This window comes from Protopterus annectens, chromosome 17.part0 (genome assembly GCF_019279795.1).
Source record: "Protopterus annectens isolate FY-2018-M chromosome 17.part0, PAN1.0, whole genome shotgun sequence".
NCBI classification, from domain to species: domain Eukaryota; kingdom Metazoa; phylum Chordata; order Ceratodontiformes; family Protopteridae; genus Protopterus; species Protopterus annectens.
In genome coordinates this window covers 183,573,354-183,600,618 of record NC_056751.1, presented here as the reverse complement: position 1 = coordinate 183,600,618, position 27,265 = coordinate 183,573,354, and positions in this window count along the sequence as shown.

The following is a 27,265-nucleotide window of genomic DNA, read 5'->3' as shown; positions in this document are numbered from 1 at the left end:
TTAGTATGACTAAAATAATTCATGCTGTACCATTGCAGAATGATTCTGTATGTAGTATCATTTGTAACAGAAGCAAAGTCAAAGGTTAGAGCACTAGATCTGATAATACTGAAGTGGCACACAGTAAGAAAATGCCCACTATCTTGAAATACTATCATGAACACATCTTACATGTTCATGCACCACCAGAGACTGTCCTTCACACATGGAATCAGCCAGCTGTTGTAGCAGATACTAAGGTATATTGTAACAGTGCAAAGACAAATGTCAAAATAATAATGATGACATCATAGACAGATCCAGTAAAGGAGCTTCTGCTATTAGTATTTCACTGCAAATTCTGAAACATAATTCTCAATGTGATTAAATAGGTTGCAAAGTTCTGATGGCAGTTTGTAGAAGCATTCTGATTTATGTCAAGGTCAGGGTTATCTGCAAGATAAATATCATATTAAGATTTCCCATGGACAAGGCCAGTGATTCATGCTCCAACAACTGGAGAGGCCACAAAAACAACTGGAAAGGCCGCAAAAACAACTGGAGAGGCCACAAAAGAACCTCACAAAGAGGATCTAGGCCTTAAACACTTGTGCTATATGGGCAGACTCAAAAAACTCCAACTATTCTCTGTCTCATAACACCTACTTAGAGGCAATCTCTGCTTGACTTACAAAGCCATGTTTGACCCAGCTCTGTTAGAAATGCTACATCTAAAGAAATCCCAATTCCTCCACACTACATGCTCCAGAGACCTCAATCTCATTACCACAATCAACAGAACGTACTGGAGGGACAGGTTCATAACCCAGAGACTGCCCATGCTATGGAGCAGACTTCCCATACATGTCGAGCAGAGCACCTTGCTGACCCTCTTCAAGAGAAATCTTGATGGGATGGGAAACAGAAAATTCACCCTGGGGATACCTCCAGTGGCTCTACTCGACAAAGGCACTGGGAATTAAGGTCGGGTGGCACTATGCCAGGGTAATCTTACGGCTAGGCTTGTAAAGGCCCCTGAGCCATTAACCTAGTACACACCTATGAACCTATGAACCTATGCTTCATAAAAGACCATTTGTACTTGCAACTGCAGCTGATCAAGAATTAACATGCATGTACTCCATAGTATTAATAGTTAAGCAACCATAACCAAATGAACGCATAAACAGCATGGTCACTGTTCTGAAGCAAAATGAAATGAGAAGAGACATAGAAATTAAAGACTTAAACAGATGACAAAAGGGAACATTACCTATTTCACAGATTTGAAAATCCAATTGCAACAATGTCTAATGCTAAGTTCTTTTCTGCTCTTTGTGCTAACCATAGATGGGGGCAAATAGAGATTAAGCTGTTTCCAAGCTATGCATATTAAATACACTGCTGAGTAAATACAGATTTCTAAGTTTACTATTTGGAATGAAAATTCTTGCATAGGCATACGTGTAAAGTAATTTGGATACAGTTACTATTTACCACTGATTTGAAGAAATTTCCATTTCTTGTTGGTTACCACCCTTTATACAAATGTTGGTTTTCATATGTCTAGCCATAATTTTACTAGTTTTGAAAACCTTTTGTAAAACTTGAGTTAATTTCTTTGCACAGCATGTGGAATAAGCATGAAAAACATTATTTGTGGTGTCCTGACACAAAATATACATTTTTACTTGAACTCACTATACACTGCAAAGTACTCAATCTCTTATGTGTCAGATTAACAGTTACATGTTAGCCAGGAATTGACCCCTGAATCTTCTGCTTTACATAACCCAAATCTTTTACTTTCCTTTTTTTACTGTAAACACAAAAAATTTGCAGCTTTAATATTTCAGTGAAATCACAACTTGCCCTGGTTTACCTGCTTAGATCTTAAATCTATCAAATAAATAGGAAAAGCAACAGGAATTTATTTCTATTAAAACCCTCTGTTTTCCTCAGTTATTACTGCTTTGTTTGGATCTATGTCAAACAATCAAATGGACAGATTTTTGGCACCCATATGGTCAAACCCACATGATCAACAATTCTGTTCATGGAAAAAAATTAAAATGCGAACAACACCTAAATGCAACAATAAAAAATACTTTTGCAGAGAGACAACCCCACCTGAACACTCCCACACTCTCTCCTAATTATATATACCAACTCTGAGATTGCACTACAGTGGGGAAAGGGCAAATTTTCAGATCCCTACTGTAATGTGATCTCAGTTCGACAAACTGAATTGTTGATCATATTGGTTTGACCATATGGGTTTTGACAATCTATCCATTTGATCATTTGACAGGAAACTGATTTGTTTAACTTTGATGAGAATCTGATACAGTGGTGACCTTTTACCTTTTTGTCTGTATTATGTGTCAAACCATGACTGCTTTTCACTCCACTCAGTGGTCATTGAAACAATTCCTATAATTTGCATGAAGATACCTCTCACATGTTTTTGCAGACATGCCTGTCTTGTCTTACCACCCTGTGAAAACATGTTGGAAGATAACTGTCTGATACCACACACACACATATATAAACATACTTGTCCAACTTTTAATACTGATCTATCAAATCTACTGCTGATTCCAGTTTACCTGGGATGTTCATCTAATGGCAATAAGAATAAATGTGAATTCAGTAAAAATAACCTCTGCAAAAGACAATCTTATGACAATAAGTGAAATGTGAATTCAATGAAAACAGCTTTTGCAAAAGAAAATCTTTTGAATCTGGGAATTTACACATGCATATTTTTCTTTTTCCTTAGCAAAAATAATGTTTTAAAAATCCTATATGTGTCTATGCCACTTAGCATAGTCTAATTATGTAATATGTCCTAATGAATATGCAACAAATACATTTTTAAACAATTTTATTTTTATAATATTCATGCAGCCCTTTGGATATCAATAAAAATAACATTTCTTCTTCTTCTTCACTGGATTTTCCAAGACAGAACATTTTGAGTCACTCTTTTGATTTCCTTTCAGTACTATATATATATATTATATATATATATATATATATATATATATATATATATATTTTTTTTTTTTTTTTTTTTTTTTTTTTGAATGCACCTGAATTCATGTTACAGATAATTTTAACAGGCTTGTGTACATGCATTCTTGAAACTAAATTTTATGGTACAAAACTGACTAAAGGACATTAACTTGTACAAGCAATTTACATTTCCTTCATGAAACTTTCAGCATTAAAAAATTCTATATAAATAAATCCAAAGATTCTTGCACAAACCTTGGATTATTCAGCTAAGAAATTAATTACACACTGTGAGCATCTATACGTGTGTGCCTGGGGTGCTACATGTTTGTTTAAATGCACGCATGTATTTCATTTTCAATTACTCATGCACAAACTTGTAAATGCATTTTACAGAAAATAAAATACCCTGAAAATGTCTGTTAAGAGTACAACTCTTCAGTGCCATGCAATATGCATTTTTCTGTGTTTGAGAATCACAGAATATAAAGTAATCTCACAACTGTGACAATATTGCATTCAGTTGTAGATCAATATGAAAACAGTCACTGCCACCCCTTATTTTTCATTAAGGAAAATAACATACAACTTAAAAATCTAAAAATCCAAACTGTAAGCATGAAAAAAAAATGTGAGAAATTAAACCGTGCATAATGGAACCTTAAATTAAACTCTAGTAAACTCATTTTCCTAAGATACAACATGCATAAGCATTGCTGAAATTATTAAACTGTCAGGTTAAAATTTACAAGTCAACAGTCTACATAACAACATATTTTGAATTAGAATATGCTTACAAAAAACAAAATTATTCAAATCAAAGTCTCTCTTTATGAAGCACATTCTCTATCTCTCTCTATCTCTTTCTTGCTGAGCATGCAACTTGAGGGTCAGAGGTCTGGTGTAGTAGAATGCAGTGTCTGTGCAGGCATTCTGCTTTCAGCAAAATGTCTATCCTTGTGAAGAACAGTTCAAATGTTTCTGTCAGGAGTGTAAGGATTTACAACATGCATGCTGGAAACAAATGGAATGCATTCATTGATTATCAAAGCTGCTTTTTGTTGAAGAAATATCAGTTTATAGTCCCTGTAACAGACTGCATAGAAAAGATGAAATGGATGGGTTTTTTTTCTTTTTATACTGCTCAACATGTCTCTTTTCTGAGATGGATTTCATCATGTTGTGGCAATTGACAGAATCTTACAAATAGTTTGGTCTTAAATTTATCTGGGAAACACAGTCAATTTTTCAGTAGCCAATCCACCATACACAGTCACGTGACACCGCTTTTCCATTGAACTGGTCTGTCTGTGCTATTCAATTTACAATATCTTTGAAAATCACTGCCAGTTTAAGACTGTTAACCATATATTCACCAGTTAGGAGTGACTGATAATTCAAAACATTTAAGTTTCTTTGTCATAATGAATGTAATAGCAAAAAAGTCATGTCTGTAGAATATGACAGTTTAACAAATAATCTGAAAATAACAAGACTTCACTTTTATTAATCTATTTGTGCATGCTTTTTATTAGAAAATCCTGTCATGCACATAGCGATTCCATACTAAACTGTATAGCTTTTATTAATGCTTTCTAAGATGTAAAAACATTAACTTACTTCCCTGGACCTGCACTAACCTGTACAGCTTTAATTAATGCCTTCTAAGCTGAAAAAAACATTAATTTATTTGCTTCTTATCTCCACAGAAATTTACTGTAAGATCTTTATCAGATGTTGCAGAGAAAAATAAAATGTACTCACCATCTATGCATTTGGAAAACAGATTAAACTAAATGTAGTACAGAAGAATTTAGTATCATCCATTCATAAGCAAATAGTCAGATGTCACAGCTTCCTTATTTTTTATGCCCATTGAAAACTTTCTTAGGATCTATACTAAGCTTACTAAAACTTCCTCTCTCTCCATCTGCTGTGTATCATCATAAATTTTACAGGTAGTTGAGATAACATGCTAGGTTATATTATATCTGTCTGGGTTGGTCAGTGGTAAGAGTTCCATATAACACTATCCCTCATCAGTAAATGCAGAGAGAAATAAGATCATTTTATGACAATAAGCTTTATTGTCCAGAATAGTATCAATAGCTACTGAGATTACACAAAGGTAAATCTAACATGGTAGACTACAAATACTATCTTAAGTACATTAAACAAAGCACTGGCTGGGTTACTTGGTACCTTCTGGAAAATTCTTTCCTATCATACACTCTAAACTAACAGGAAAATAATGCAAGTGTCATCTAGAGCCAGATAAGGCAGTTACATTTCAGAATGTTTTCAAGCTCTGTACCTGAAGTTTTCCTCTACACAAACAATGCTGCATTCATTTCAGAACTTGCAAAAACAAATCAAGGCCATAAGGCAATGGCAGACTGACCATATTTCTAACTGCTTCTCCTAGGCAAACAATGTTCCATAATATTTCTTTGTCTATAACAAGGTAAAGTTATATCTCCTTATCCAGACTTGCAACATACAGCTGCAGTGTCTCAAAGAACGCAAGTATGTTTCCTGGCCTAGCTTGCTCAGAAATAAAGAATGAAATAATTCTACCAGAGAAAATCCATTCTGACACTTATATTCTAGTATTTTACCCTACGAGCAATAGTGGCCAGAGTAGTGATTTATTTATCATGTAGGGAAGCTTGTTAAACAGGCTTGGAAATATTAGATTAGGTACCTACCCACAAATAAGTCTTATTTATATGTTGATGTAGCTTCAGGTCCTTATTATAGATGTATTTGGAGTTGATGACTTAGTAGGAATATAGGAGGTTGAATAGATCAGTGTCTTTCATGGTTCAAAAATAATGCAAATAAGCCAGCTCTAGTGACATAGAGGAATAAAGCCCTGACTACAGCCCATATGACTCAAGTTCAATTCATGGCTTAAGCACCTGACAAACTTGATAGGAGAGGATGAAAATGAGTGACCACTACTAGCTCACCTATCCTGGGGGAGGGAGGCAGTTCTGGCTCATCAATTCTGTGAAGGTTAATGAGTGCACTAAGTGTTGCACCCATGGAGCATGAGCCTGTGAGCATGTGCTGCCCATATGCATTAGCAAGTAGAAAAATGGTGCAAAGAGCTGCTTTGAGGAGGAGTTGCTCTTCCTGAGACAGGATAGTCTGCCACACTGGCTCTGGAAGCTGACCCACTCCCTACCACTCATCTCTCACCACAGAGGGAAAATGGACTGATGAGGTACCCCAGGCAGAAAAGAATGGGTCATAGGACTCTCATTTAGCCTGGAAATGTCAGACAATCAGCTTCAGTGAAAACATAGGTCAGCTGGATAAAGATATTGCAGCCATTGCACAGGTCTGGTGGAGAATAAGAAAAAAAGCATGGCAAAGGTCAATGTAGGGGAATCAGTAAGGAAAGAGTGCATGAAGTGGACTGCTTGTCTGTCTGGGTAACTACAGAATTTGAGACCAGTGACATTTTCAAGAATATTTTACTCTTCTTAAATTAAGCAATGCAACTCCAAGATAATTATTGTAGTTGAAAGATTTCCACACAGAAAATTACTTCAGCATGAAGTAACATGATTTTGATCAATGGAACAAGTAGAAAAAAATGAAGTGTTGTACAAGGAAGGTAGACAACTAACAAGAGTTCTAACTGATGATCAAATATACTATGCTCAATTATAAAAGAAAATATTAGCCATATTTTTTGTCAAATGTTTCATCACTATATCAGTGGTAAAAAAAAGAAAAATATACAGTCCCCCGGATTCATGAACCCTCCGTGTAAGACTTAATAAGTCTTACTCGGAGGCTGCAGTTGAACGGTATAACGTCAGTGTGCCATGAATATGCATGAGGGCACGCTGACCCAACCGTAAGTCCTACACGGACCATGTAAGAAAGCAGGGGGCATGTCCGACTGCCAGGCAGTCCAAATGTCCACGCCCCTGCAAGTGTTTAAAAAGAAAGTAAATAAACAAGAGCGAGTCCACTCAAATGTCCCTGCACCCAACACCTCACTGCCTGATAATGTAAACCCCCATCACACATCTAAAATGCATAACTATAAAAAAATTTTTAAATACCCAAAATAGCTGCCCATATTTGCACATGTGCCCATTGCTTAACTACAGTCAGCAATTCACACATGGAAGAGCATAAGAAAGAATGTTTATGCAAATCACACCAAATAGCAATCGTGTAATGGTAGAGCGTTCGCACAAAGAAAAGGCATTCAAGTTCGAGTCCCACCACTCCCTTTCTTATTTATTTTTTAAATCAGTATATGGAATAATACCCAACATATATATGTTTAAACATAACTAAAAAGCAGTGAAATGGCCAATGTATCAGAGAACAAAATAAATATTTTAAAGTATCCCAATATAAAATTGCCCACAGTTAAGCAGAGCTTCACCCAGCGCAATGTAGTTGCCCCTAGCTAACTCGCATTTTACCCAGTGCAATGTAGTTGCCCAAAGCTAAATAGCGCTTTGCCCAGCACAATCGGTTTGCACGGAGGTGCGCGCCGTGCCAACCAGCTCCCCGTCGGGCAACGTGGAGCAACGTAGAGCAAAGCTGCTTACACACAGCCACACCCCCTAACTTGTCTGGACAGCAGTAAAATAAAATACAATGATAAGGTTTGAACCCAGGACACTGTGTACCATAATCAAAGTACTGAGCCACTAAGCCACGACAGCTTAGGAGAAACATCCACTGTTAACTTATATATAGTAATAAATATTTGCTTAACCATTGCTAAGCATGTCTGCAGTCAGCCAAGAATATTCAAAAACGGCCAATAACAGAAAAGTGCGGGAAATGCAGCATATTTAAGCCACATAGGTGGGAATACTCGCCATAACTGATTGTAGCTCCCATCTGCAGTTAGAATGTCTGGTGTTGGAGAGGGTACATGCTTTCGAATGCAACGCTGGGGCATCGAGGAGTTAAGATATATGGTTTGGCTCCTAGTCCATTGGCATGAGATTTTACTCCTGCAGGGCCAGTTCCAAGGAACAGAGTATAAGGCGGAGGCTTGGAACCGATTGGCTCATGAACTCACCAGTACCACAGGTGTCCCTCGGATTGGTGAGCAGGTCCGTCACCACCATGTAGACCTGAAGAGGTGGAAGCAGGACCTTCTGAACCAGTGGATCCAGGAGGCCTGTCAAATGCGGGATGCCCCACTACTAAGTAGGTAGCCATGGAATGCAGTATGTAAGATAAGCTAAGATAGTCTAAATAATGGATAGGTATGTCTCAATATCCCTTTATTTACTCCACAGCTGCAGGTGCACACGCTATGAATCAGCAAGGCTATGCAGATAGGCTGCTAAGGCTACGCCACCAGGCAGGTTAGTAAATATTCTGCATGTATTGTTACATGATATATGTGAGTGAGCATGAGAAAAGTGTTAAAGCCCAATAATACAGCAATAAAATGTCCTGATTAAATCCTCTGCATGTACTGTTATATAACAAATGTCAGTGAGCCAGAAATTAAGTGTACTAACCCACCAATCAAGCTAAAATAATTCTGGAATACTATCTCTACATGTATTGACATAACATATAAGTGAGCAGGCCTGACAAAGAGTGTTGTAACCCATCAAAAAAGGTATAATATGTCCTGAATATGTCTTCCGTATGCACTGTAATAACAAGTAAAGGAGAGAGCCTGTAGAAAAGAGTTTTCAATGTAATTAATAAAGGTATAAAATTTGGAGTGTGTCTGTGTCACTTACTTTGAAATGTTGTTGTACCCTTGCAATAATAAATAGTACTGTTGTATTAGGTGCTGTCAATTCACAGTTGTGCAGTCCCATAGGAAGTGGATGAAGGAATTGGCAGTAGCTGTGAAGTATCAAACATTCATTCCCTGAATAAATCATCTGCATGTACTGTTACATATCATAAGTCAGATCGCCATGAATAGAGTGTAGTAACCCATGAATAAAGAAAAAACATGTCTGGAATACTATCTCTGCATGCACTGTCATAGATAAAACATGAGTGAGCCTGTAAAACAGTCTTGTAACCTATCAATAAAGGTATAACATTTCCTGAATATGTCTACTGTATGCAGTGTAATGTCAAATACAGGAGAGAGCCTGTAGAAAAGAGTTTTAATGTAAATAAGAAAGGTATAATAATTTCAGTGTGTATGTGCCAGTTACTCAGGAATGTTGTAGAACCCTTGCAGTGAAGAAATGTCACTCTGTTGTAGTAAGTGCTGACAACCCCCAGTAGTGCAGTCCCATATAAAGTGGATGAAGGAAGTGCCAGTAGCTGTGAAGTATGCAACAGTCTTAAACAGTTGGGAAATGGCTGACATGCATAGGTAAATCTGGCACACAAGTTGCCTGTCAAAGTGCTCCCCAGAAACTTAAATGTGTTACCTGAAAAGTAGGTTTGTGTAGAAAACAAGTGAAAAAGCCATGTGAACACATCCAGATGTGCACATACATAAACAAGTCAATTTAATGCAAGTATGTAGCAGTAACATCTGCATCCTGAACAGTTACCATGTCAGATATAGGCCAGGTATATCATGAAGTAGCAAAACCCATAATGCAATCAAATGCATGTTGCTCAGTGTAAGAATACATGTAGGGGATATACACCTCCAGTCAATAGGAATGTAGTGTACAGTTAAAGTACTAATAAGATGTTAATGGAGGTTTCTTTTTACATCCTACTCCATGTGCATAAACAATGCAATTCCACACCTCAGTGGATATGTGTAATCTCATAACATTTGTTGGGGCATATGTCCTATTGTTATTTAAATCTGCGCCTACTTTGATGCATGTCCCCTGTTAAAACACCACAATCTTGGTGGCCTGTTGCTACCAATCATCCCTGCATGCTGTTGGAATGTCCACTGTCATTCAATACATGCATGTGTTATGCTTGCTGTTCAACTGTTGTAACCCTGGTGTGTTGGGTTAATGGGAATATTACTGCATGCTGTCACAACTAACTTGGAATGCTGTTGTCTATGTTGTAATTAAAAACACCTAATCACAGAACGTATGGGAAGGCCAGTCCCAGCGGACCCACCTGTCCCACCTCAGCTGGCAGTTGCACCTGGCACCAGCAGGTCTGGTGCCCAGCCCGGGCCACCCTCCTCCGTAGGTCCTGTGCCACCTTCAGGTGGAAGCACTGCAGGGGTTGGGGCTCACCCCCCCCCTGCAAGCGTGGGCAGAGAAGGGCCTTCTGTCACCCTCGGAAGGGTCCGGGTTGTGGTGCATAGGGAGATCCAGCGTTTAGTCGCTGATCCCCTACACCAGCTAGAGGCGAGAGTGGCGTGACTCACGGGTGAGCCTGCCCCACCCACGCAGCCCCCAGAACAGCGACCCTCGGGTCTGTGAAGGTCCAGTGGTGACTGCCCATGGGTGGGGATATCAGTCCCACTGTTACCATCTGTGGGCTCATGGGCTTGCGATTTCCAAACATCCGTCCCCGTCAATTGTGTTTACCCAGCCCATGTGTCATACTCCATCTCTGTATGTGTCTTGTTTGTCTTGTCTGTTTACCTACCCAACATACCTCCCCAAATATACCTACTTCCTCTACCTCATTTACCACTCTCCCCTGAAAAAAAAAAGGGCAATCTGTACCTGAAAAAAAATTATGCTCCATACATAGCTTCCCATTTTGCACACATGTCCATTGGACATGTACACCGATAATTCTAATTGGCAGTGCAACAAACTATGTTGTCCTCACCCCTCTCTCAGGGGTGGAAGGTTTCAAATCTCACTCCAAATTTTCAACATATGCACAGCTGTTGCTGTTAAAGAAATGGGCAGCTATGGGCCTTCCCTACACCATTCCTGCACATCCTGAGCTTGTTTTCCTACTGTCTTTCCCTCTCTGTGCCCCCTTTCTCACCGCTTTCCTATCTCCCCATTTTTTTCCTTTAAAAGAAATTAGCGCGGGGGTTAGCGGGAGTAAGCACTTTTAAGCAGTAGTAAGCAGGATTAAACGAGTGTGCGCATGCGCGCGCTTAGTTAAGCTTAGCTAAGCGTCGCACAAACCCACGCAAACCCACTTACTACTGCTTAAAAGTGCCTTAGTCACTCTATGGCAGGGCCCTTCTTCTGCTGAGCAGCAAAATAAAAAACCTCTGCCAGTCTCGAGCCCCAGACCATTGACACAATAGACTGCATAGATTACCACTAAACCACAGCAGATATACAAATAACTTGGTTCTGAAATAAACATATCATGCATTACAATGAGGGAATGTAAATGGAAATTAGGAATGGTATAACACAAACCCTTTTCTGTGGGTCTTTACCAGCAGTGGTTGTGGAATTGCATGACATGACTGTAAAAGGGGAACCAGTCATCCTAGCAGGGAATAATGTTACAATAGCACCTTACAAACACCACACAGTATCAGACCAGGATAAACACTGGCCACAGGAATACAGTGCAATAACCACATTTGTATGGCAGTTAATTGTGTAAGTGTGAAAAATGTACATACTCCCATGTATGAGTACAACATGCACATACCTGGCTACAACCCTAGCATCGGATAAGAGACAAATACCAACCTTCAGACTGACACAACAGTGTCCAGAGCAAACAAGAATGCGCCCCACCTTTGAAATCTGAAAGGGCTATGCCTACCTAACCTAGCATTTTATAGCAGTGGGCTGCAATCACAGTGAGTAATGCAATCACCAAACAGCAGGCTGCATGCAATTACTGAATGGTGGGCAGCAATTGGTGCAGAGGCTGTCACATGCACAAGTGCAGATACCTAGAAAAGCAGGCTGTACCTGCAGTCCACACATGCAATTATATCATTGCAGGTGTCATGAGACAGAGAGTGAGAGAGAGAGAGAGACAGAAACAGAGACTGAAGCTGAAATAGATGGCAAAACCCCAAAGCAAACCAGCCAAAAATAAAAAAAACTAAGGTGAAATAGAGGGCAAATACCCACATAAAACCAGCCAAAAAAATAAAAAAGATACAAAACCATATCACACGGAGCAGGTAAATACAAAGGTAAGGTATGTAACCCAAATGTATGTGTTGGCATGTTGTAGATGTTCCCGAAGAGTACTCCACACACTGCAACTCATCCATGTGTGGCAGCAGTATGTATCAATCTGTATCTGCACATGTGCATAGGGCAAGGGACATACTGCAACTGTTAGTGAAGGGTGGACAGCTATCTGTCAGTGAATGTTGATATGTGCATATATCCATGTAGGTTGTAGTGTGTGGCCTAGATGACAGCATGCAGTGTGGTAGAGTACCCTTAGGTCAACTAGTGCCCTAGGCAAAAGGGCCCCACGGCACCCCCCCACCACACTTCCTGGTGCCCCCATCCTTGTGTCCACATAAATAGTGGAAAAGCACCCCTGCTAGAGCGGCACCCCAGGTGGCCACCCAGTAGGCCTATGCCTAAGGCCAGCTATGGTAGTGTTGATATATGTCATGTGGTGGTTAAATGCTGTGGGACAGATATGTCAGATCTGATGTGTTACAGACAGTGAGGCCTGCTAATGCTACAAGGGCTGAGGACACCCACATGCATTCTGCACAACACTGTGCAATGTAATCACATACCTGTACATCCCACAGCTGTCGCATAAGTGAGATCCCCACCATGAAAGGTGGACTGTACATGTGCCTATAGGCACATCCATGTGTACAGCAATGGATGTGTACATGTATGTGTATAGATAGGCATATAAATAATATATATATATATATATATATATATATATATATATATATATATATAGATAGATATAGATATAGATATACAGATATATATATATATATATATATATATATATATATATATATATATATATATAGAGTGAGAGAGAGAGAGATGCAGAGACACGGGGTCATATGTACCGCAACCGGTGTGTGTTGAACAAGGCATCGACTGTAGACAAGTGTTGATACTGCAGTGCCATTCCACCTTCACAAAACAGTGTACCCATTAACTAACACATAGGCAGAGATCTACCTAACAGTGAAGGTGTGATAAGGGAACATGGGACACAGGTGGACAGTAGCCTCCACTGTGATGAAGACAGTGCCACACTACACTTGTAATCTGTCTGTGTGGTATGTGTCATGACAACAGGTGTGTCATCTATGGAAGTATAGTGTAGGGTTCCCCTCTACTCATCACAATGCCCTGTGTGGTATGTACTTCACATGACAACTACACCAGGTGAACAGGCCACAGACAGACCTCCCAAAGGGTAATACTGTCTGCAAACAGATTCCCTATGCAGACTGACTCGCAAAACCACAACTACACTGTATTGCATACTGGCCACACAGAGGTGACCTCTGCCGGACATACAGAGGTATGTCACACCCATAGCTGGGTGACAACCACCATGCCAACATATCACAACCCCTCGGGGTTACACACTCTAGGGCCCTAAACCTTGTCAGTTCACTAAACAGCACATGCTGGAGGGATAGGTTCCCATCTCAGACATATGCCACACACCTAAATAGACCACATAGCAATAGCAAACAAGGCTCCTCCTTAGCAGTTGTTATCAATACCCCTGATGATTGTGTGGGAGATTGTTAATACACCCCAGGAAACACCTCTGTGGTTCAGGTTGGCAGGGGTAAGTGAAATCAAGGTACATGTGTGTCAAAGGCCAGGGTAGTATATGTCTAGGCTGCCGTAGGCCCTAGGGCCAATAGCATATCACCTACCTATGACACTATGCACTCACACATGTACTTAATGCAATAGCTGCTATGTGAGGTTGAATGAGTGTAACGCTGAATGTGTGCAAGGTGTGTAAATGTGTGATATCTTAGTGTGATGTTGTATCTGACATGGTAGTGCATAACCTAGCTGTGAGGACAGCAACTGATGTGTAATGTACTGTTAGGCAGACAGAGTAGTACGGTATATGATGTGATGTAGTTCTCCGTTGATGAATGTGGTGTCTCATTGTAGGCTAAAGCAATACATGTATGCTTAGTAAGTGGTACTGCAGATGAATCCATCACCAATATGAACTGTAGTACTACCTGAAGCTATAGGGCTAAACAGCACAGTATGGTGTACGTTCACATTGCTTGGAAACACTGCCATGTGTGTTTCCTGTAGTCTGCACAGAGGACAGACTGCAGGCATAAGGGTGTGTAAGTACCATATGGTACACAGGTAATGCTCATCTGTGTTGGCATACAGTGGTGCGTTGTATTTTTGCCTGATGTGTGTGTGATTATGCCTGTACAATGGCTGCAAACGTATGTGTGTTACAGGGTTGATGTGTGTATCCAGCAACATCTATAGTCTGTTACTGCCGTATGCCACCTATAGTAACAACTGGACACATCTGTTAGGCAGGGCTATGGCATCAATGACTAGGGTGTTTGATTGGTACTACTGTACCTGTACTTTACATCCATTGCAATGGATGACATCTCTGTTCATGCATTGGTGTGATATTCACCCCTGTCTTGAGGTAGCGCAATGTGTCACAAACAGTGTGTTGGGTACTGTTGTATAGTGATGTGATATATAGAGTCTGCCAGGCAGTGTTAGTTAGTTGTGGCCTGAGAACCAACAAGTGTTAGTGAACGTGTGTAACCACTGACAGACAATAGGATGGTATATATGTCAGTCAAGTGATATCTGTGGGTAAAGGTGTAAAGTGTGCCACAGGACACTCTCACACAAATTGTTCATATCTTTTTCAGCCAGATGGCCCACCAAGGTAATCCAGTTTACACTGCACAAGAGGAAGAGGTGATAGTCAACAGCCTTTTGCAGCAGTACACCATGCTGTTCTCCAAAACCAGCCAGCACCAGCAGGAGTGTACTGCACTGTGGCAGGAGCTTGTTAGTCGGGTAAATGACATAGGCATGCATAACCAGAAATATGAGCAGGTACGCCATCACTGCAGTGATTTGATTAGACAAGTCCAGTGGTGTGCTTCTGATATCCAAAGACACCGACTTGCCACAGGTGGTGGGGGTGGCCATACATCCCCACCTCACCAGCGTGGTTGAGCTGCTCCTAAGTGTGGGGGTTCCTGGACAACAGCAATGGCAAACTATGACATGTGTTGTAATGGAGGTCGGCGCCATCCAGCACATCCACCTGGAGCAAGCAGGTAATATGCCCTATCTGTAGACTACAGTTAACTGTATTGTTAGATTATGTGTATGTGACATGTGTACTGTGTGTTTAGCAGTTCCGCTGCCTACTGTTGTGCAATACGGATAGTTTGTATAATATCCCTACACCTGTGGCTGTTGACTGTTGTTGTACTGCAGTTTAGCATACCCACTGTAACAATGCCACAGTTGTGGCCACTGATGAACCCTATCATATTCTCGTAGGTCCCTCCGGTGTGACAGCAGGGCAGCCGATCCATGCTGGTGAGTGTGTTATACCTGCAGTGTTGGTAATGAAATATGCATGTCATAGCTGAGGTGTAGGCCATGTACACGTAACACACCTATGCATAATGCATGCTGTGCATGTTTGCTGTGAGACGTTGCACAGCTCAGTAATGTCAGTAGCTCCCTCAGTGACATGCAATACACAGAGCATGACACACAGTTGTGGCAACCCTGTACTGCACATTGGATAGGCATAGTTACAACACCTGTACAAAACATAAGACATTTATCACATGCAGTACACAAAGTCATGCTACATATGGCATAACCACACACCCGCTGTAAGGTCACACATCAGTATCCCACATGTCATCCACACACACATGATGTACCTCAGGGGTAGAGGCCTATCATGGGGCTGTGCAACAGTCTTCAACACATAACACAGTCATGTTAAGCAATGTTCCCTACTGGGCACCTCATACACCCATGTACAAAGTGGCTGTGTAATAGTGAACATATCCACGGCACTGCAGTTCAGGTACAGCATGCTAGGCGGTGGTCTGTCACACAGTAGTAGCCATGAGTGACCACAAGATGCATGATGATGATGATGGCACATGATACTACACCCCATCCAGTTAGAGTGACTACAGTACTACACATAGCAGTCTTTGCTGTGCACCTCATTGTTCTGTGTGTGCAAATATATGCACCTATACACACCATGCATAGCATGTTGTGTGTGTGCTTACATATGCTAGTATACACATTTTGCACAACATCCGCCATCTGTACAGAGTGTCACATATATGTCCTGGAATGCTATTGGGTGTATAGGTCACATGACACACATTTGTTATGTGTGGTGTTTAATGTTGCAGTCGTGTAGCATGCCATGTCATGGCTGGCAACAACATATCTGCAATATGTCCCACATGCACCATAACCACTGTGCAATGTCCATGTCGAGCATTGGGATTCCTTCATGTCGACATGCACCACTCATCCCATGTCTGTACATTGCATGCATTTGCTACACCTGTGCCCACTATTATGTGATATGGACACAGACACTGTCATCACACATGTCAATCTATGTGTCACACAGATGACACATGCAGCCATGGTATGTATACCATTGAGTGATGGTGCACATGACATTGCAGAGCAGATAATACTTGCACAGCAATGTAGTGTCCATGTACACATTGTGTTCCAGGGTGTAGCCAATCACTGCACAACTACACACATGCATCAAAGCCATGTATAATGTCATTAGAAAGGGCTGTCTACACTTGCACTGCATGGTGTTGAGCAACACATGGTCTGCCTGCTGACACGTTTGTGGTGACTGTTTGCCTTGTGATAATGTCACCCGCCAGCACCCACTATTGTGTATGTGTTGGATTGCTGGTGTGTGTGTGTGTGTGTGTGTGTGTGTGTGTGTGTGTGTGTGTGTGTGTGTGTGTGTGTGTGTGTGTGTGCCTGTGTGTGTGCATGTGCTGTGGTGAGCAGTGTATTTCTGTGCATGTGTGCATGTGTGCATGTGTTCATGTGTTCATGTGTGCATGTGTTCATGTGTGCATGTGTGCATGTGTGCTAACATCATGTACAGATTGTAAAGTGCGTTTCCTGTCTTCCTTCCACAGGTGCTGTGTTAGGCGTGGCTGAGTGTAGCAGGGAACCTGATGTCACCGCCACTAATAGTGGAGATGATGAGACATGTATTGTGGCACAGGAAGGTCTGACAGAGTCTGTCATTGGTCCACCAATCGACAGTACACAGCGGTCAACCCCATCTATGCACACACTCATATTGCCAATACATCCCTCATCAACAATGGCCATAGCTGAGGGACAGCATACAGTTGGCATTGACCAGGAGAGTAAGATACCTATGGCACGTGCATCCCCTCACAGCAGCCATAGCCGGATTACCGGAATGGTACCACATAGGTGGATGTCCAGGGGTTCTCGTGGGAGCACGACTGGTCGTACTGCCCCTGTCAGATGTGCCCCCGGAGGTATTACAACCTCCAGTATGTTCCAGGCTGTAATGCAGGCACAGGCACGTATGGAACGGTACACCCGACAGGGACTAAGGGCGCAGAGGGCCCATTACACTGCTATCAATGACAGCATCCGTGACCTTGCCGGTGCCATCCGGAATTACACCGAGGTCATTGATAGCCGTTGGAGGAAGACATTAGATGTCCTCCACAATGTGCTAGCCATGAGCCAGGACCATGCGGGAAGGATGAGAGGCTGACTCGGATGCATGCCAGCAACAGCATCAGATGGCATTCATCGTGGATGGACCACAGATCACAGCCGCTCCCGTAGTGGCAGTATCAGCCCCCGCAATGCTGGGGCTGGCCTGTCCATTGACCGTCCTACTCGACCACGTGCATGTGGCACTGGCCAGTCCCAGCAGGGACATGGGTCCAGTCATCATACCTCTGCCTTTGATGATAGCACCCAGTCAGGGTTGGTACCCGATACTGCCCATAGCACCCCTGCTAGGCACAGGTACGGTGCCTGTGGCCAGAGACAGTGATCTGTACAGCCTAGCAGGTACAGTCTGTGGCTGCCCCACAACTTCCCGTATATGGCAGCCACATGGTGGAGTTGTGTGCATGCAGACACACACACATTTACCATACAACTAGGGCTCACACATACACTCACACATTACATCAACATTGGCCCATGCAGTACTGTTGTCCCTCACACACACACACACACACACACACACACACACACACACACACACACACACACACACACACACACACAAACACAGACATGCCAATTGGATGGGTCATTGTCGGGCCTCTGGTAAACCTACAACACACCCTGTGCATATGATGACACCTGTGCCACCTCCTGTCATCTGTCACATTGATGCAGGAATAGGCTAACATGGTTCTGATGCACAGAGTGACATAATAGCAGTGTAACAATAGTAGCAAGTTGCCAACTGGAAGGTGTACTGATATCCTTGTAGGTATATCTGAGCAGGCATTATGCATCACAGCTTTGATAGTCATTGTAGCATTGTTTACACCGGTGTTAGGTCTGAGTATGTATTGTCCACCCATGTGCCACTTGGATGAAGTGTACAGTGTTGACAGCATGTGTTAGTGAGTGGACAGTACGTGTGTGATGTGTGCATTACAAATTAGCAGGTTTACATCTGTGAACATGGTGTGTGCGCACTGTCTGCATGTACGTGCATAGTGGACATGAGGGATGTGCGACATACCCTGTTCTACACATTGTTAACATCTCATGGTATCTTTCGATGGCCGGTATGCATTCTACTACAGATATGTACTAACATGGGTACACATGTGTGTATGACATGGGTTGGCACTATGCTGTGGGTGATACCATTGATATCTGTCAATGATCTGCAGTCTGGCAGTATACACCACCTCAACAGCATGACTATAACCAATCATTAGATGATGTCCTGACAAATGGCTCACAGTTGTAGGGAACTCGGTAACAGTTGGATCCTTCCAGTACTATACTATGACAGTAACCAGTGGTATTGACCGCCACACATTCCTGGGACCACACCTGTGTGGTATAAAGCCCTCTTCGGTACATGCAAACATAGTAGGGATATGTCCATCCACATCTGGTAATGCATGCATTGGCCTACACTGCATTCCCCGGATGGGACGCATATCCTACACAAGGGTATCATACAGACAGATACCTGTTGTCCAATACATGCTGTATAACAGTACACCGTCTATGGCATGGTCATCCACATTAACTATACATACTATCCCGACAGTACCACATAGGTGGTAGCCCTGAACACGTATGTTGGGTACCAATGTGTACAGACAGACACGTGTTATGTCATCTGTCCCTTGGTATCCACATATCCATATGTACTGTGGGGTCCCTCGGTGTTTCACATAACACATTAGGGGCCTGCATGCATATCCACAGGGCTGGTGCACACCTATCATAACTGTCCATTATTGTCAGTCATTGTTGTGTATGAACATGTCTGACATATACCCCAGCAATTACCCTCACTCACAGTACTCTACAGTACGTGTCATGGATGTGAGTGGCAGGGATGTCCTTGACCACGGGTCACTACATTGGCCGGTCTTGACGCAGACATACATATGTGGCCTATGATCTGAGAAGCAGCGGCACAATCTGTCGAAGGTTACAAATGTATTCATGTTGTAAGCAGGCTTCACACCTATGTACTGATTGAGGTCACATGTACACAAATCTATTTGACACGCAGATACCCGATGTGTGCAATGCACATACTGTTTGAAACATGTGTCATACAGTAGTAAAAGCAAAACCCACACTGCATTGACTACCTGTGGCACACACACACACTCAGCATTTGCAGGATTCAAACCCCTACCTAACGATATTATATTACTGGAGAAATACGCATTAACACGGCATGCTATTTGCATTATTTGGTGTTTTTTTGTTCTCCTTGAATATTTGTAGGATGCTGACATCATCAGACTTACCAAAGAGGGATGTACCTCATTTAAAATGTGTTTCCACAGTCTCCAAAAAGGCCACTCCTCACAAAGGAAATCACACACACTCCCCCACACACACACTTGGCGTTTGCAGGACTCAAAACCCTACCAGATTATGTTATGACACTAGTGAGAGACTCATTAACATGACGTGCTATTTGCTTTACTGGGAGCATTTTTTTCCAAAGCTCTATTTGTAGGATGCTGACATCATCACACTTGGCAAAGAGGGATTCATCACTTCACACTTGGCAAAGAGGGATTCACCACTTCTAATGTATTTCCACAGTCTCCAAAAAGGTCACTCCTCTCAAAGGCAGCCTTACACACGCACATTTCACAATTGTAGGATTCAAACTCCTACTTAACTATGTTATGTTACTGGAGAAATACGCATTAACACAGCACACTATATGCATTACTGAGTGTTGTCTGTTCTCCTTGAATATTTGTAGGATGCTGACATTATCAGACTTACCAAAGAGGGATGTACCTCTTTTAAAATGTGTTTCCACAGTTTCCAAAAAGGTCACTCCTCACAAAGGAAATCGCACACATACACTTGGCATTTGCAGGACTCAAACCCTGACCTCACTATGGTATAACACTAGTGAGATACACATTAACACGATGCACTATTTGCTTTACTGGGAGTGTTCTTTTCCAACGCTCTATTTGTAGGATACTGATATCATCACACTTGGCAAAGAGGGATTCACCACTCCTAATGTATTTCCACAGTCCCCAAAAAGGCAACTCCTCTCAAAGGCAGTCTCATACACAAACATTCACAGGATTCAAACCCCTACTTAACTATGTTATGCCACTGGAGAGATACGCATTAACACAGCACGCTATATGCATGATTGGGTGTTTTTTGTTCTCCTTGAATATTTGTAGGATGCTGACATCATCAGACTTACCAAAGAGGGATGTACCTCTTTTAAAATGTTTCCACAGTCTCCAAAAAGGCCACTCCTCACAAAGGAAATGACACACATACACCCCCCCCCCCAACACATACACTTGGCGTTTGCAGGACTTAAACCCTACGGATTATGTTATGACACTAGTGAAATATGCATTAACAAGATGCACTACTTGCTTTATTGGGTGCATTAATTTCAAGCTCTATTTGTAGGATGCTGACATCATCACACTTGGCAAAGAGGTATTCATTACTCCTAATGTGTTTCCACAATCTCCAAAAAGGCTACACCTCTCAAAGGAAATTACACACATAGCAATTGCAGGATTCCAACCCCTATTTAACGATGTTATGGTACTAGTGAGATATGTATTAACACAACGCACTACATGATTTACTGTGTGGCCTTTATTCACATGCTATGTTTGTAGGTTGCTGACATCAGACTGGACATGGTTATGTGTGTGCACACAGTGTTATGCAATCCCACAAATGAACCTTGTGGGTCAGCAGGTGTGAACATCTTGAACAGGAATACACAATTCATACCTGGTGTGATCTATCTGTGGACATATTACCATTCCTTCATATGACAATACATATTCATGCACGGATTGTAGGTTTTGTGGATACCACATGTGTCTGTGATGTTGGTAAAGGGCTATTCAAGGTCTATGTGGGACCTGTGTTGCTCCTGTCAGTGATGTTTGTCCTGGGTGGCTGCCTTGCAAGATATCTAGCAGGTTTGGGGAACATGATGTGCTCATTAACATACCACAGATGTTTGTGTTGTGTGTTTGTCGGTTTACAATATCTCTGTTCCTGACTGCAATCATGATGGACTCCATGGACTAGCATTTCGGACTTCGTAGGCTTATAGGAATATAGTTCCCATGGTGTGTTGTGCACCAACACTTGTGGGGTGTGCCACATGTTGCTGTAACACATTCAACGGTGTAAGATCCTGCAGAGAGTGTGAGGCTCAACAAACTGTTCGGGTGCAGTGTCTGTTTGTCCTGTCGTTCACTTATGACACATATGGGGAAACATTGTTATCCACATGATGGGATTCATTTGGCATTGTGGGACCAGTTTATACATTCTACATGTGATATCTCCTGGTATGATGTTATGGCCTTTTGTCACTGGGAGGTGGGTATGTATGTATGGGCCTGTCTGACAGGATGTTGACATTGTCAGTCAGGTACAGTTGACCCTGACTGAGGACATATATGACTGTACATCGATATGGCTCACCTAGCTAAAGGAGGTGTAATGTTTCTGTCTGTACTCATTTGCAGATTATCTTTCCACAGCAACAACAAACTTGGACACTAAAACCCTGTTATACTCTTTTACACACTTGACACACTACTGATCCTTTGTGATCAATCGACAGTGTATGTCATCATCATATCCTGGCATGTCCAAAGGTCGGTTTTGTGTGTACTGTCCAGTACAGCTGGTGCATATTGGAATTCTGACGCATTGTTACAACTGCCTTTTGTACACAGGTAACACTGTCCTCCTACCAACAAATACAACACAAGAGGCCAGCATGAGCAGTCAAAGTCCTGTTTATTGTAAATAGGGTATCACTTGCAGAAATAGCAGGACCAAAATGTCCTGCATTAAAAAACAACAAACCGGTTTCGGCAAACTGCCTTCTTCAGTGTAACAAATCTGAATTACCAGTATCCAATGTCATGAATATTTATATGTTACCTCCACCAATAGCAGCATTAGTATAATCCAACACTGCAAAGAGACAATATATCCCAAAGGCACAGTATTTTAAACACAATTGACATATTAAAAAAGAAAAGAAACAAGTGTTGGTAGGCATACATATAGTAAGGCTTATACAATAAAATTTATGTATATATAAAGCAATATATATATATAAATATATATATATATATATATATATATATATTTTTATATAGCGAAATTGTAAAGTCTAAATTTGTTGAGAGAAACATATATATATAATAGGCCAAAAAGAATAAGTATATAAATGTTGCAGGTAAGTATTAAGAACCCGTCTATGTTATTGCTGCACATATCCAATGTACTGAAAATAAAAAAATAAAAAATGAAAAAATTGAATATTAATATAGGAGAAAGTAATATTCAATATAATTGAGCAATCCATCAAAACTATTCATATTAAATATTGAGCATACCTAGACGTAATAATACAAGCAAAATACAATATACTGGTGACCTGAGTCATACCAATACATATTCACTAAACAGCAAATGTCAGCAGTATATCTAATAAGAGTATGCATCTCAAAACCAGTAAATTATATTGGACCATTATTTAAATCAAAGTTCTTATACTCATTGTATTTAAAACCTGTTTAAAGATGGTCATTCAATCCAGGGGGAAAAAGAGCCCCTAGATAAGTGATCCAATATTTCTCTTTATGATTTAGGATACTATGCCAACCTTGTATATTGCTCCGGTCACCAGTAATTTTATCAATAACCGAAAACATAAACTTGGCATTTGAGTGTTTGATAGTATGCCGGTACAGTGCACTAGTGTCCTTCTTGTTCCTGATATCACTCCTGTGTTCCCCAATCCTGATTCGTAGTGAACGTGATATTTGTCCAACATAAAATGCAGAGCATTGACATGTGGCCAAATATATTACCCAAGTGCTAGAGCAGTTACCGAAGATCCTTAGATCATATACCTTGCTAGTATTAGCACTGGTAAATTGTTTCAACTTGTTGACTTGGTTACAGGAAATACAATGGCCACAGGGGAATGTGCCCAGAAGTGGATCGCCTGATATTGTTAACTGTTTGTATTTAGCCCTTCCACTTTCCTTGTGTTTATAATGTGAAAATAGATTACCCAGAGTTCTACTCTCCTATAAGAAAATTGACATCTGGGTTCCAATATTTCCCTGAGATGATTGTTAGCTAATAAAATATTCCAATTATCATCCAGAGTGTTTCTAATGGTACTGTGATTTCTGTCATATGTAGTAACAAATCTAAGACTATCTGTTCGTGTTGTTTCCGGTGATACCTTGTAATGTAGTAATGTGTTTCTTTCTTGTTTATCAGACCTTGTGCTGGCAGAGTGAATATCAAAAAAGTTATATCCCCTTTCTAAGAATCTATTTGTAAGATCTGTTTTGGCTTCCTCAAAATCAGTATGGTTAGAACTAATGCGTTTAATTCTAAGGAACTGTGATTTGGGTATATTATGGATGGTGTGGCGTGGGTGCATACTAGATGCATGTAGTAGCATATTGTATTTTAGATATTTTCTGTAAATTTTGGTGCTCAATGTATGATCATGGTTTCTATATACTGTTACATCCAGAAAATCAATCTTATGTAAATCAGACGTTACAGTAAATTGTATACCCCAGATGTTGTCATTCAAGTACTCTACAAACTCATTCAGATATGTATTGTCAGCACGCCACACCATCCAGCAATCATCCAAATATCGACGCCATATATCAATTTCCACCAAATATATATCATGTAGTGGATTGTATATGAGACATTCTTCCAGATATGCCATAAATAGATCGGCGTAGATAGGGGTAAAAGATGCACCCATAGCAGTTCCTTGAAGTTGCCAATAACATTGTCCCTGAAAGTAAAAGACATTTTTATTAAGTATATGTTCTGCCATACAGATAATGAGGGTATTGAAACCAGGGGGATAGAGATTTGTTTTCTCTAACCAGAACTGTAAGGCCTGTAATCTCGCCCAATGGGGTATGCTGGTATACAAGGATTTAACATCAAGTGTACACATTAACCAATGGGGTTCTAACTGAGTATCCTGTATGATTTGTAGGAATTGAGTTGTATCTTGTATCCTGGCTCTAACTTGCTTAAGTAGTGGTTTCAGTTGATCTGTGAGGAACACAGAAAGTGGTGCAGTAAGTGAGCCCATACCAGCAACAATAGGTCTACCTGGTGGTTTGGTAATAGATTTGTGGATCTTGGGAAGTAAATAAAGAACTTGCTTTTGTGGGTCTGTTATAGTAAGATGTTGGGCTGTGTTGGAGGTAATAATACCTTCCTCAACTGCCAACCGAAGGAATGAGTCAATATCTTTTTTAAAATTCAAAGATGGATCTTGACCCATATGCATGTAACACTTCCTGTCTGATAATTGTCGTAGCCCCTCATTAATGTAATCATCCATATTAAGAATCACTACTGCTCCACCCTTATCTGCTGGCAGAATCGTTATATTATGATTGTTTCTGAGTTCAGCCAATGCTGTTTTTTCAGATTGAGTTATATTTTCCCTCATGATATGTGTTTCTACATGAGGGAAATGTAAGTCTCGTAAAACAGACTGTTGAAATATAGCCACATGTTTATACATTGGTGGTTGAAATTGAGATTTATGAAATCTAAAGTCAGTAGTTCTTTGAGAGGTGGATGAATCTTGTTCTGAAAAAAATATTTTCAAATTAAGATTACGACAAAATTGCATAACATCTACTACAGTATTATATTCATCACACAGGAAGCTTGGTACAAAACCCAGTCCTTTATTTAGTAATTGTTGTTGTTCTTGTGTTAAAGTAATATCAGACAAATTCAACACATTCTTAAATTCAGTTGCTATTGCTTGAGGAGAGTTTGTATCAACCCCTCCATTGATTCTGTACCAGTTCCTCCCTCTATGTTTACGACCACCCCTCCGCTTGCCCCTTTGTCTAAAGGGACATTTGAGTTTGACCTTTTCCGCCTGGGAGATTCATGTATAGAAGTGTTTTCACTGTCTGTGTAAGAGGACTTATCCCCTGAAGTACTAGTGTAAGATTTATCCCGGTGTTTCAAGATAGATCTAGGTCTCTTCCTGGCTCTGCCTCTGGTTGCTCCTAGATTAGCATCATCACATCAGACAGGTCTCTGGATATCAAAAGGGTTGCCCCTCTTGTAATCCATGATATCTCTATTAAATTTTTTAAGTTTTCTTTCCTTGGTTAATTTTTCAAATGTAGCTAAGTCTTTGGACAGTTTGGCCACTGCACTATCATATGTAGGGATAGAAACATATTTTTGCATTCTGCACTCAAAATCTTGACCTCAGAAATAATGAGATCAATAGCTCTCTTATAATAATCGGCCAGAATCCTGACAAAATTCATAGAGCCTTCTTGTAATTCTTGATTCCATTCAGTGGTTAGTCTCTCTTCAGATCTACTAACCATCGGTCGGAGTCTAATCCTAAGGTCTCGAGGAACCAGATTTTTATGAATATATGCTCGAAATAACCTTAAGTGCCAAATGTTGGCCCTAAGGCTTTTTAGTCCTTTTCCCAAATTTAAAAAGGCCAATTCACAACCATTTGTCATGTTGGAACCAATATTATCCTCAAGGTTACTGCTTGAGACTTGTTCTACACCAAAAATTCCTATATCGTCTCGATCAGCGCATAACCCATGCAATATATTATCCAATTCCATATTGAAAATCAAATTCGCAAAAAGAATAATTCGTCAAACTGTCCTAGACTTGAGAATAGAATCGTATTATTTAAAGGCAAAATATTGTGCCTGATAATGTATAACTACCAAACGTCGAGCTACGAAGTATGTAACCAGAAGCAGAGCCAGAAGATAACAAAACTGTTCAAATATGACACAAAATGTGCATGCTAAAGGGCATAGAAATCTTACTCTAGTATGGGGTTTAATAGATGTAGTATCCCATTGCCAGTTACATGGGTGCCAAAAGCAAAATAAGTTAACTTAGTTATGTAAACCCACTCTGACAAGGTATATAAAAAATATATAACAGACTGAGAAAATATAGCAGATGTTAGGTACATATAGTGAAATCTGATAGTAAGATTTATAGTCAAAAATCCTCAAACCAAACCGTTGGTTATCTAGTTGCCCCATCTGTCAGATATAATATAAAAGCTTAAATATATCTGAATATGACCTATACAATTATTTTAAAGTATGAAATTTCCTATGTGCCATAAAGCTCCTATTCCTGAATCACCAAATTGTATACATAAAGGACTTATACAAGTCACAGGGCATTAGTGGTCAAAAAATAGTTAGTATAGTTGAAAACAAGCTAATATTATGTGAGAAACTGTTGTCTAAAGTTTTAGAATAGCCCCGGAATCCATGATCTCAATATCAAAATCTGTAATGCCCTATATTAAGTTCCTATATAGACAGTGGGCAGGATTCACAAAGCCTCCGTGTAAGAGTTACAAGGCTTACATGGAGGCTGCAGTTAAATGGTGTGACGTCAGCATGCCATGCATATGCATGAGGGCATGCTGAATCACACCTAAGGTTAACACGGTCCATGTAAGACAGTAGGGGGCTTGTCCGTAGGGCGAGCCCTGCAAACAGACACGCCCCCAGAAGAGTAAAGGTCCTGAAAGTAAACCCCCATGACAGAGT